We start from the raw sequence: 6823 nt of genomic DNA on the forward strand, positions 1-6823 counted from the left end.
ATCACTAATTCTTAGATTTCTAAAACAGCCCAAGCTTTTGAATAAAACAGTGAAGTTTAAAACAGTTATTTTGGACGAAAGGAAATATATACTCAAAGCCGCCGGTTCGATTACTTCTTACTTGCTAGAAGTTAAATTGAATTAAATAAATATATGAAAATTTTATGGGATGTAAACAAATTAAATGACGTGTGAATACTAAATAATTGAAAGACTTTCAAACCAAGTCTGGTCCTGCCTAATATAGCAGTCGTCAGTGTCTCCAAGACACAGCAAGCCCCAAGGGTAAGTTTACCAGACAATTTACTCATCAATCCCTATATCTAACCGTGATTATGAAGACCACGATTAAGGGTAAACAAAAAGGGGTTGAAAGAGGACAAATGTAGATGGGATGTCGCACTTGGTGAGCAAAATAGTCCCTTGTATGGGGTAGATCCAGAGTTCAGTCGCACAAGACTTGTTTAGCCCCTTTTCAATTCACAAAAAGTAGACGGGATATACATAAAGTTGCACGTCATTTTTCCTCCAACCACCGCAGCACTGAGTCAGTAAAGCTTTGTTGCCTACAAATGCCCAGTAACCCAGTAAGTGCCATGACTCAAATTTGTCAAACCAGATTTTTTTGATCTAAACTTATATCATGATCCAGGACATGTAAACTCCAAAAAGCAGAATCAGTCAGAAACTCTACAGCATAACCATGTCATAAAGAAACCACACTAAAACACCCACAATGTGCAAAGTAATAACAAGCAATTTACGACTCTTAATCTAATACTTATGTATTAACATATCCAGTCTGTGAATCAAATGGATAACATCGTGCCAAAGCAGGAAAGTTGTAAAATCTTAGAAGTATCTACATGTCCAACAACTAACTGTTCCTTTAAACCAGCATACGAATATTACAATATATGCTTCAATCATGAACAGTGATGCTTCAATGGGCATGCTATAAGCTAACAAAATATATAGTGCAAAACCAAATAGAAAACCAAACTAACTGAATGTATAATCCTATCTAGGTGGGCCCAATGTATTCATCCACGCTGTCTACGATTAGCGGATAGTGAGAGTTGTCATAAATTTTGTATTTTATATTGATATTAGTATCAATTATAGCGCCTAGGTTATTGGACATGTGATAGTAAAAGGGTGTACACCAAGAGAAATTAAGATACAGAACTCGTAGCTTTGGGCTAGGACGAGACGACTTCAGATACCCATCCCAAGGAACCTTTTTAAGGCCAGCTCGAACTGAGATTATGTCTCGCACCCTACATTAAAACAAGGATTAAGGTGCATGTCTGCTCCCAAAATATCACGTGAGGGACAATTAGTATCTGTAAACAGCGCAGTGTGCCCCTATTTTAACAGACCCCAAATGTTGACCATCAGTCAGACTGAGTAATGCTCAGTCGGTCATCCACGAAGCTTTTTTTTTTGTTCAATAAAACACATTCATAACATTTTTGTGCCAGAAAAACACGTTCATAGGATTTTAAAAAAAAAATTTCTCATCAAAACTGAATCTGCAATGCAGATGATGAAGGAGAAGGAAGGAACCATCAATAGACGTGCGACAAGTCCAAATCTGGTATGGAGAACTTTTTAATGGTGAAGATCACAATGGAGAAGCCCACGACTCTGAAAATGTGATGGAGAATCTCGTGGCAGTGGAGCTTGCCATGGTGAAGATCACAATGCCGGCCACTTATTAGAAGAATATACAAGGACTCAAATCATTCCTTGCCGTTATTGTTTTTTATCCCTCTGATTGGTTTAAATCCTTCGAATATACCTTTGATTGGTTTGTCAGCCTTTTCTCCCTCTTGCAAGGTTGTTTACCCCCAATTTAACAGCCGCTTGGTTCACAGTTAAAATTGGTGCACATTGTGCTCTTTCTAAATAGTCAGGGGCGACACTGCACTTTTCATGACTTACAGATATCAATTTCCCCTCGCATAACACTTCAGGGGTAGATATGCACCTTAACTCGTAAAATAAAATCCAGACAAGTTTAACACCTAGAAGATGCCAAGTATAGACTTTCATGTATGGTCAACCGTCCACACCACAATTTTCTTCTTACGATATAGAAGAAATCATTTACCTCTCAGCGAACTCAATGGCTGTTTCTCCTGGCTTCAGATTTTGTGGCTCCAAGAACCAAACATCACAAACAACAGCCCAGAATGCCATTAGCTGCAACAGATGCATGGTGAATGATTGCCTGCGAATGCATGAAATCCAACTATTACACCTCTAATACAGCAGTTGAACAGTGAGGTACGGAAATAATTAACATTGGCAAGCATAGCCTTACTTTCGACTATTCCAGAATGCATCCACAAATATTTTATTATATTTTATTGCAACTGGGCAAACTGTGCAGCCAAGTTCAAATGCACCCTAAACACCAATAAAGAAGTTAAAACGCTTCGATTATGGATTCAGAATACAACTATAAGCGAACATTATTCATTGTTCACAGATTCACGTACTCTCTTGAACATGACTGTGTAGTGATTATTTACACAAGTTCATTCAGGAAATATGCGAAGAGGGTTATTGTCAGCTCTCTCGACATGCTCCCTCAATCTGGAGTATAAAAAGCATAAAAATCAAAACAATTTAAACCTGAGCTAGATATTTCCTAAATTTTTATTTAAACTCGCTTCTTGGCAAGAATTTCTTGATCCTTTGCCTCAGAACGATTGAACCAGATACATCCTACACTCTCCAAAATGGTGCTCTGCAATCATCCTACACAAAACAGCCAATTAAAATTTATAAATTATTGTCTTACCAGGAAATTTTCCAACATCCATCCTACATTAACAAGCTTTAAACTTCTATAAATCATCACTAGTTGTTCATCCCACGCCCTGTTCTTCCCAGCAAATTTAAACCGACCAACAGAGAGAATAGTGCTAACAACATAAAGGTTTAGATATATTACTTTCCATGTTATCATTATTATCTCAGCAACAGTACGAAGTCATACTGACGGTGGGTACCAATTCTTTAAAACCGAATCACCTAAACATATGTTGTCATAATATATAATGCAATATTATATGTAAAGAAACAAACAGCTTTTAGTTGAGGAGGGTGCTTACCAACCCATCCAGGATGCTTCTGCATAATCACAGCAAATGCAGTCATCTGTTCTAAAATAATGAAATCAATCATGGAAGTATGGTTGGCCACAAAAACCTGTTCACGACATGTAGGGAGAACTCAGATTATTAGTCAATGACATTCACTTTTGCTTAAATATAAAAATAACTTTAGATTTGACAATATATATATATATATATATATTAGACATACCTGCTTTGGTCTTATTCTTGGCCGTGGCCCATGATATATGACAACTCCAGTCCATGATGCAACAAAAAAACTGCACATCATCTCCACCAAAACCTCTAAACAGGGAGAAAATATGAAAGGCAGTAACTTCAGAGTCTCTAGACAGTATATGCTATAACTATCCCTATGCGCTCAACAGCAACCAGCATCCCTCAAAAAGCTGAGTTCATTTACAATATAAGTATAAATTGAAATTATGTCCACCAGTTACTTGGCCAACCTTTACTCTACGAACCTTATAAAAATGATAGCCACTCACTGCTTGTGTTTGTTTTTGGACAAAACGGTCATTCATTGACTTTCCATTAGTCAGATAATTAGGCAGTTATTTAACAACCTCTTGTTCTCCCACTAGTTTAATCAACAAATGGAAAATTCTCCAACTTCAATGGTAAAGCTAACAGAAGCAAAGAAAATACTTGTAGCGTGATTTGCACATCATGGGGATCAAAATGAATTGAAGCCTACCAGGCAATAGGTACTCAGCATTAACAACTCATTAAACAAATATTATTACAATATTCCAATATAAGTACAGAAGTAGACAGAATACTAGATACCATCTGAAAATATGGCTTAGAGCATGCACCTCTTAAAATGAGTACCTTTCAAATATGAGTAAATTATTCATACCTCTCTTAAATTTTGCTAAATTTATATGAGCATTCCCTCTGTTTTTTAATACATACACTTTAGTCCAATTTTTATTCTTTTGGACTAAAATATCCCCCATAAAAAGTATGCAAGTGCTTTTTTATTTTCTTTTATTTTTTGCCAAGATACATAAGAGGATTAGTGGAGGACATTTTAGTCCAAAAAGAATTAAAGTTGGATTAAAGTGCATACTTCGAAATTAAAGGGAATACTCTGTAATTGCAGTAATACTCAGGGGAAGTTTTTGTCATTTATGTTTAATATATATATAAATATATATTTACACACACACACACACATGTCCGCGTGTGTGCGTTAAGAAACACCAGGACAACTAAGAACCAAAATTCATTTTGTATGCTTTAAAATTATCTAAAACAAACAGTTTAAACTTCTTTGTTCTATTTATAGTGTATATTAAAAGAGGGAGAAAACTACAACTGAATGGGATATCACGGGGGGAAAATAGGCACCTTCATCTTTTTCTTCAACTTGTCATGTCCCTTCAGTAGGAAATGCACAGGAATGAAGGATCAAAGAAATATTATCCATCCTATTGTCAACATTAGGACCCTGAAGCTTCAAATAAGAAATATCACAAGGCCAATATAATCAGCAGTATATGAGTTTATAAATGAGAAACACATAGGAGATTAATAAGTCAAGTTTAAAAGGGAAATTTGATGTAATCAAAGTTCAAGTTCAAATCTGTTTATACCCAAAAAAAAAAGTTAAAGTTCGAATCCTATACAAATATTAGCCAGGTAGATTCTAAAATAACAACACTCCTCATTACTGCATCATGCATAAAATGATTTTGAGTAAATATGGCAAGGGTGTAAGCTAACCTTGCAGGAACAGGATCAAATATCGTACTAAGACTCCACAACACCACAAAGGGAACCAATAAACATTCCAATTCCAAGGTTCAGGAGGATTTGACTTGAAGCATCTTGTGAGTGAATCCTATCCAACATAAAAATTTTCAACCAGTGAGCAAACAACCAAAGGCAACCAAGGTCAAAAAAACAAGGGGTTGAATAATATCTCCAACAGTGTGTGTGTGTGTGAGAGTGATAGTTCCCACAGATTTTATGAGCTTGAGAATAAATTTCTGATTCCAAACACAAGCCTTAGTAGCCCTGAGAACAGAAATATACAAAACCCTACAGAGAAGCAGTACACAGCAGCTAGTCAGCACTCAGCATGCTTTTCTTGAAGCCCACCATATCCATGATTTACAACATATGATAATCATTTATCTATAATAACCATGCTTTTCTTGCTTTTCGCAGTACTACTGAATGCGTTTTGAAAGAAATGAAATATATGGTGAATTTTCTTCAAGTTCTTTTACTTTGAAATAAATTATAAAATTATATTTAAGTGTTATCTAATGTAATTATAGGATATCAGTTAGAAAAAAAGTTATATCATGCTTTAGAAGTTTCATAAGAAAATGTATTCAATACTGTATACACAATTTAAAAAGCATGAGGTTTGAACCATGAATTGAAAGAAGATTGAAGCTCTGATGCTCATCACTGTGCTTCTTTAATGTTCATTGTTCTATCAAACAACTTTTATGTATCAATTAAGCCATTTTGCCTCAAACTGATGTCAATCAATTATCGTTAGAAAAATGTTGCAATGCCTAATGGTTGTTATTATTGTTGGGATCATTTTATTCAACTTCATGTACATTGTTTCACCAATGGGCATCTAAATCTTAAGTGTTGTGGTTATATATGATGGACCGATGATTACAATTAGGTAAGAATTGTTTAGTTGATTATGATTAAGATATAATAATTCCCAAATTATGTTGCACAGGGAAGCACATGCTACTTTATCTAAAATAACCATGCTGCGTTAAAAACACAGAAGTAAGAAGACAGCGAAGTTAAGAAAATGGGCAAATCTTACATCTACAATGGCACCTGCTGCCTCGGATAAAGTAGGAGAAATGTTAAGCAAGCCGCAACTGAAAACCAATAACCAAATAACACAAATATAAAGAGTTCTGATTGTTTGCCAGGAATTTTTGGAGAAGAGACAGGGGAAAGCTGAAATTTTACAGGAGCAGCTAAATCTCCATGCTCCAACAAGAATCAACTGAATCAAAACCTGCTCCCTACTTACAACTCATGTTTATTTAGCGTCCAAATAAACAGTGGTTGCAAGACACTAAAAGAGAGAGACATAAAGGCACAGCTTGCCATGAGGTTCCTGTTGAATGATGGACCCAGATGGGAGGTAATCTTCAATATTGGGTCGATCAAGGTCCAATTCAGAACTAGAAGAACTGAGGTTACCAGTGGTACTTATCTCCGTGGGGCTTTCACCACTACGAGAGATTTCTGAAAGACAAAGTTGAGGCTAAATTAGTTTATCATTAAACTATAAACCCTCATCATTCCAGTTCATCAGAGGATCAATGATTCCGATTGGATCGTTGAAAATTTTCAATCAGATTCAATTCCAAATGGAATATGTTAAAAGTGCAAAAAATTGATCACTTAATTAGGAAAGAGTTGCTAACTTCTAGTCTGTCCATTTATTAAATGGTGACGAACTTCACAAGGAAACTCCTTTTATCTTCGGCGTGTTTTAAGATTTATAGTTAGTAGAGAGGCGTAGGGGGAAGCACTCTCCTCCTCCTTATTCCTTCCAACCACGAATAAGAACAAACCGAAGTTGTTGACCCCCCTCCCAGTCTTCTTCCTTTTTCTCATTGTATTCCATTACATTAATACACATAAAAATGAATTTATGTAGCATTTCCACTTTT

At 35.7% G+C, this 6823-nt stretch overlaps 1 pseudogene; it reads right to left on the bottom strand.

The window, feature by feature from the left end:
- Window positions 1-517: 517 nt before the first annotated feature.
- Window positions 518-6777, bottom strand: LOC114735245 (glycerol-3-phosphate acyltransferase 9-like; annotated as a pseudogene).
- Between the last annotated feature and the right edge of the window lie 46 nt (window positions 6778-6823).

This window comes from Neltuma alba, unplaced genomic scaffold (genome assembly GCF_004799145.2).
Source record: "Neltuma alba isolate B1F8T4 unplaced genomic scaffold, ASM479914v2 tig00002674_pilon, whole genome shotgun sequence".
Lineage (NCBI taxonomy): Eukaryota > Viridiplantae > Streptophyta > Magnoliopsida > Fabales > Fabaceae > Neltuma > Neltuma alba.